Source organism: Pinus tabuliformis, chromosome 9, assembly GCF_031772625.1.
Source record: "Pinus tabuliformis cultivar Carrire ecotype Pingquan chromosome 9, CPIR1, whole genome shotgun sequence".
NCBI classification, from domain to species: Eukaryota; Viridiplantae; Streptophyta; class Pinopsida; order Pinales; family Pinaceae; genus Pinus; species Pinus tabuliformis.
The window spans coordinates 1,524,806,137-1,524,812,758 of record NC_142307.1 but is presented as its reverse complement, the minus strand read 5'-3'; the positions used below and the strand labels follow the sequence as shown (position 1 = coordinate 1,524,812,758).

At 38.0% G+C, this 6,622-nt stretch overlaps 1 pseudogene; it reads right to left on the bottom strand.

The window, feature by feature from the left end:
- Window positions 1–5,705: 5,705 nt before the first annotated feature.
- On the bottom strand, window positions 5,706–6,367 carry LOC149154412 (LOB domain-containing protein 1-like; annotated as a pseudogene).
- Window positions 6,368–6,622: the final 255 nt, after the last annotated feature.

Sequence of the window (6,622 nt, the reverse complement as noted above, 5' to 3'; positions counted from 1 at the left end):
AATAATTCCTTAATATTATCATGTGAATGATCATGTGAATATCATTTCACGTGAGAAAGTAAGAAATAGAAATAAAATTAAGAAAATAATGTATTTATATTTTTCAGATCTCCAAAATTTAAGAATATAAATAATTGTAAGCGCAGATAATGATCGCGCCCCAACGACGTCCTCAATTCCCACTTAACCAGAAAGATTGTTCTACTTGTTTGATTAGAGAGAAAGAGAGAGAAGGGCAGAGTCATGACCCTGTCATCGGTGCTCTTCGAAGGTGTACGGTCTCCGTGACAAAAATCTTACGAGTAGCGCCGTGTGTAAAACAGTTGTTTGTTTGCATTTTAATTCATAAAATGCTGATCATGATACTATAGACTTGACTTTCACCTTGCGTTCACATGGTACATTTTTTAATTATTCTCTAGCAATCGTGATGGGTATTTCGTCTAAGAAGGGACCTACCAACCAAACTGTTGGCAAAAATAATAATGGTGAATGTAAGGGTGATTTAAAAATATAAATTATTTTAACTAATAAAAAATGATCTGTTATGATTTAATCTAAAATATGATATTGTTAATTGAAATTATTTTTTATAATTATTCTATAAAACAATTATATATAACCAGAGTTATATGGTGGTAAGTTACCTATTTTTATATAGGTGATTTTATTTTGATATAGTTTTATATAAAAATAACCATAAAATGCTTATTATTATTATTAAATTTTAAGAATGTATAATTTATTATAATATAAGTATTCAACTTAATGTTTGTTCTATGATGTTTTATATTAATATTTCTTTTATGATGTGATGTTTTATATTAATATGATGTGTTATTATAAAAATGATTTATAGGAAGGTTTTGAGTTACAAGGGTTATAAATTCAAAAAAATTCAATTATCACATAAGTCTGCTAAAATTTTTTCCAATTAAATTTGAGTAGTTGTCATTAATTTTATTGTGAACTATTAAGAATTGATTTTTTGAATTAGATAGGTGAATCACATAAAACTACAAAAGGTGATATAGCAATGCCTCTGAACTTAAACTATAAATATAGTCAACAAACATAATTGAAACAAAGTGACATGATTAAAAAGTAGGCAATATTATTACGATACATGTAGAATTGTTCAGAATATTATAGATATCCACTACAAAGGTTTAAAGTGCAAATTTGCAAAAGAAATAGGTATGATATGATGTGTACTTTCAACAAAAAAGAAACAAGTAAACATTGGAACTTTTCCATAATAAAATTTAGTTTTTATAGCATGTATTTATAGAAAATGGTCAACTTCACAAATCATCCTCCTTTCAAGAAGGATTGAAAAGTTCAAATTTGTAACATAATTCTAATAAAAGATTTTTTGTTCAAGAACAAGTTGAAGTAAAACTAAGCAGATTGCTCAAACTTGTTTTTATGGCAATGAGGATCAAGCCACTGTATAGGAGAACCTCTTGGTGCCATTGCACTTCCTTTACCACCAATCATGTCTCACAAAGCTTCTATCTTATTTTCATGCCCTTTTGAACTGTTGTTTTCATCTGCTTCCTTCAATTTTTGCATAAATTGTTGTTTCCTCCCAACTCTATTAAGCTCTTGTTGTTTTACCAATGAATGTGGAGCTCCATCTCACTTGCCAAAAAAGGACTCAAAACTAGGTAAATGTGTTTTGACGAGGAATTCAACCGCACCATTGATCACGAATTCAAAATGCATCAAACCCGACAGAAGAGAAGCCCCACGTTTAGAGAGGGCATCTGCCTCTAAATTATGCCCCCGAAATACATGATGGAAGGAGTGTTAAAATTCCACAAAGGAATCTATATTCCATTAATTAGATATGCAATTACATATATACAGGAGTATTGTCTCAAGATAGGAAAACTATCTTGGACATACAATCTGTTGGTTGAGAGAATATCTCAACCACACACCAAACTAGGGAAACCACTCCTATAGAATAGGAACAGACTCTTTACATAGAAAGTCACAACTGAGACAAGTAGGAATTAATATTCCAACACACCCCCTTAATGAGTACTTGTCTCGATATCAATCTGCAAAGTCTAGTTGTGGTCAAACATAAAAGAATATGTTGATGTCCATATAAAGGAGCAACCATCCACTGGAATGCATGGGTACTAACCACTGCAACCGCCAGTCTTGTAGGATGTCCTTCGCATACATGGTTCTTTCAACCATTATAAATGCACACCTGTACCTGTACCTGTAAATCCCCCTCCAATATCATCATGGGTTTTATCGGATTACCCATAACCATGCTCTGGGTTTTATCGGATCACCCTCAACCATGCCTCCAAGGGATCTCAGCCACTAGGGCTAAACACAACCACCAAGGCTCAACACAGCCACGAAGGCTCACCATAGCCGCTCTGGGCCACAAATTTGCCACTAAGGCACTCTAGCCACTTTAGGCCACAAACCTGCCACTAGGGCACTCCAGCCACTCTGGGCTACAAACCTGCCACTAGGGCACTCCAGCCACTAAGGCTCACCAAAGACCCGACTCAACGAGGCCGAGGGTTTTCTCGGCTAACCCTAAACCATGCCAACAGGAATCTCTGTCCCACTTCACTCTTACATGTGGTTTCTGGCTTACCACAAACCAACACTACAAATACAAAGTGGTTTTTAGATTACCACGAACTATATGGGGGTACACATGCCTTACAAGGCTTACAACACAACTCCAACTTTTGGAGTTACCAGGTACATACATTACAAAGACCACTACAAAACATCCTAGACTTGCTTACTAATAAAATGTGTGACTCATAATACAACATAATAGAGTCTATTCCACAAACATAAACAAATTCATACTAGCTTTCACTTAGTTGTCCATCATCTTTTAATCGTTGTTGCTATTCATTTAACATCTCGGATGTCTTTTTTTTTTGTCAATTAAGTCTTGGAACTCCATTCTTAGCCTATCGTCATTTGTTAGAGTCGCGAATTCTAACAAAAATAACTTTACCTAAATTGAGTTAGCTAGGCTCAATAAGACACAAAATTTTTATCCATAATTCCAAGACATAAAATCAACTTGCATATTAACCAAACATCATATTTCTCTATCTCTACTCCACATGACTTTTGACCACTATTTACCAACAAAAAGCAATAACACGACAACCGGCTCTCCACTCAGTTGAACTCCAACTTTAATTTTTGCGAAGTTTCCTTCTTGTCCAATGGTTTCTTTATCAATTTTAGATCACCTATACAAGCTAATATCTGGTCCCATCTCCAGATTGTGAGACCCAACACCATGATCAAACTCATTTCCATATCCCCTTTCATTTACAGTGATGAATGGTGATGTTTCAAGAGCTTCTGCCACTGCATCCTCAGTAAGCAGCTCATTGTCATCCATAGCATGTAAATCCAAAAGCCCAGCACCAAACTCAGCTCTAATTTCGAGGGTCATGAACACGTCGATGGTAGCCCCAGGGGGAGTAAAAGGCTCTCGTAGAGACTCGGCACCGAGGTTCATGCTTCTTAATATCTTAAACAACTTTTGCTTCTCCTTCATCAACGGAGAGCCAATACCATCTCAACAGGAAGGCCGCCCCCAGTTCCGCCTCCAGGATTCCCTCATCTTTTGAACAACAGGTTGGTCACTGGCATGCCCAAGGGGCACAACAGACTCAGGCCGTCGGGGAGCCTGGGTTCTTGTTTTTAGTCGACACTTGCCAGCCTGCAGAGGATCTCCAGCATCCCAAGAATGAAATTTTGCACATCTTCAACCAGTTTCCCGAGAATCCCATGGTGCTGTAAGTGGGAAGAGCTCGGCGGGGAGATTTTGTTCGTTTATGGATGAGTAGGAAGGGGGGAACGAATTGCGAATGAAGCAGAAGGGACACGTCCATATCTTTGCCTTGTAATCAACGTGGGCATAGGGGTTTAGGATGGCACAACAGGACTTGCAAAGGAGAGGGTCGTATGGGAGAAGTGGGATTGGGAGTGGGTGTGGTTGAGTCTCCTCCGCCTGTGCCGCCATCAAGAGCGTGCAGAGGATGCCCAACGAGATCACCATTCACGCTGCTTCAATCTGGGAGCTTGGCCATTTGTTCCATGCCCACTGAAGCCCGTCCATTGCCTCCAGCTCATTGAAATCCATGAGTCCCATGCTCATAGAGATGAAACTAGATTTAACAATAATAACAGATGCCCTCTTTTCTACCTATTTGTCTCCTCTCCTCCCCGAACGAATTTTATCGGATTCACCACTTTTGTGTTCTGCCCCATTTTAAACAATTGAATCCAAACCCCAAATTACAGAGCAAAGATATTCTCGACAAACAAGCGAAGAGAAAAAACAAACAAAACACTAATCAAATTCTTTATTTCCTTCCACCCAGAACAGGCCAAGATTACTCAGCGCAGGACGGACCAAGCCCTCAAGGCTCTGATACCATGTTAAAATTCCATAAAGGAATCTATATACCATTAATCAGATATGCAATTACATAGATATAGGAGTATTGTCTCAAGATAGGAAAATTATCTTGGACATACAATCTGTTGGTTGAGAGAATATTTCAACTACACATCAAACTAGGGAAACCACTCCTATAGAATAGGAACAGACTCTTTACAAAGACAGTCACAACTGAGACAAGTAAGAATTAATATTCCAACAAGGAGATGGCACAAAGGAATGAGGGCAATAACAAATTGATGTTCTCCATCCAACGAAATAAGGGAGGCACCTCAAGAGAGTTCCATCCATGAACCCACATTGAGTCACCCACAAGAATCTTCTTAATGGCAAGCCAAACAAGACATTGGAACACCCCATAGTGCCACCACCTCTGCCCAACAATTTGAACCAATTTGAACCAGGTCCTCCAGACTAGTAGAAATGGAAAGCATGAGATGGATTGAGTTTTATATAGACACCACAACCACGCTGACAACCAAAGGAAGCCCCATCAAAATGATAAGAAATTGAAAGAGAGACCAAAGAGATTTGTACACACAAATCACACTTTGTTATATTTTATTGATCTCAATTGTTACATATTTATAGTATAAAGATTAATGACTATGACACATCCAATAGACAGCTATTACAACTCACACAGGAATTTAACAACTTCTAAATTGATACCTAGGAAATCATGATGACAACCACACATGACATGGAAGCATTATTTCCAACTCAAAATACTAGATGGGAAAGAATTCCTCCCAAATCCTTAAAAGAAACACAACGCTTATGGGGTTTTGGTTTCCATGGTCAAATCTCGAGTAAGTTAGCAAGAATTTTGAAACTTGATCGCAAAACCTTGGCTCTGAGTTATTTCTCCAGCCTTACCCTGCTTCCATTCCTCAGGAATAGAATGAGCTTACCTGCTACACCGGAATTTATGACCCATTCCAACTACTTACAAGATCTTCAAGGCAACGCATTGCAAGCAAACGTATCTAGTTCAGCCAAATATTTGGTATAAATTTAAAATAATTGGAGAAATTTGCCAACAAACTTCCGGAAGAGAAATCAGATCCAATAAACCTAAGCGGTCGAAACATAATTCGATTTGCATTCTATAGCATTTATGCATACATCTAGGACTCACGGCCCCGACTCATGACGCCCGCCAGAGGGGAAAAGCTTGAACCTACAGCTTGTATCAATAATTAAGCAACACTGAATCGTTTTCCCTTCATTTCGAGATTGGCTCCCATAGCTGCATAGGATCAAGATCATCTGAAACGTGTGTCTTCACTGTGTAGCGGTGACCCATTATAATAATGTAGACCACAACCTCCGTCAAGGAGGGTTAAGAGATTAGCATGTCGCATACTAATATCAGCCAGCTGTGTTTGTGCGGAAACCATTTGTGATTGCAGCTCTGCTATTTTATTCTGGAGATCATTGATTACACCTACAGAGCCATGTATAGGATCTCGAACTCTTTCCTTTGCTTCGTACACCATGCTGTTTACTGCCTCACCTCTCTGTTCAACCGGAAGACCCTGTAACACCGGAATGGATAATCTCTATCACATATATTGTTTCTGCTAATCTGAAAGCTCAAAGCTTGAAGATCAGTATAATCAGATATGACCTAGACATTACAAGTTCGATCAAACCTGTAAAAAAAATTATACTAAATTCGTCCATAACACAGTAAAGTAATCTAATCGAACAAACCTGTAGTAATTTGATGACATGCCCATTACCGAAGACTCTGTGTACCAACAAGAATTTCTCCGTGTTATCCTGTGGAAAATATGGCGCGAGAACGCAGTTCTGTGAACATTTCTTTCTCTGGATCTTACAAGCAGCGCAGGGAGATGTCGACCACTTCGAATTAGCAGACATGTCTGCAAAACAAAAATCCAGACGAAATATTTTTTTGTTAGCATCAAGTGTTTTGTGTGACAATATAATAACGAATGCTTCCCCTGTTATTGCTTACCATCCCCTTGCTGTGTGCAGACAGAGTGTTTGTAACAGCGTCGTCTACCGAGTGGTAAATTTGTTCAGAATCGGCTAAAAAAATCAAAATCTGGCAAATTTGAATGGCTGATTTTTTATTTATTTTTATAAGTTTGAGACTTTTAATTTGGATATTTT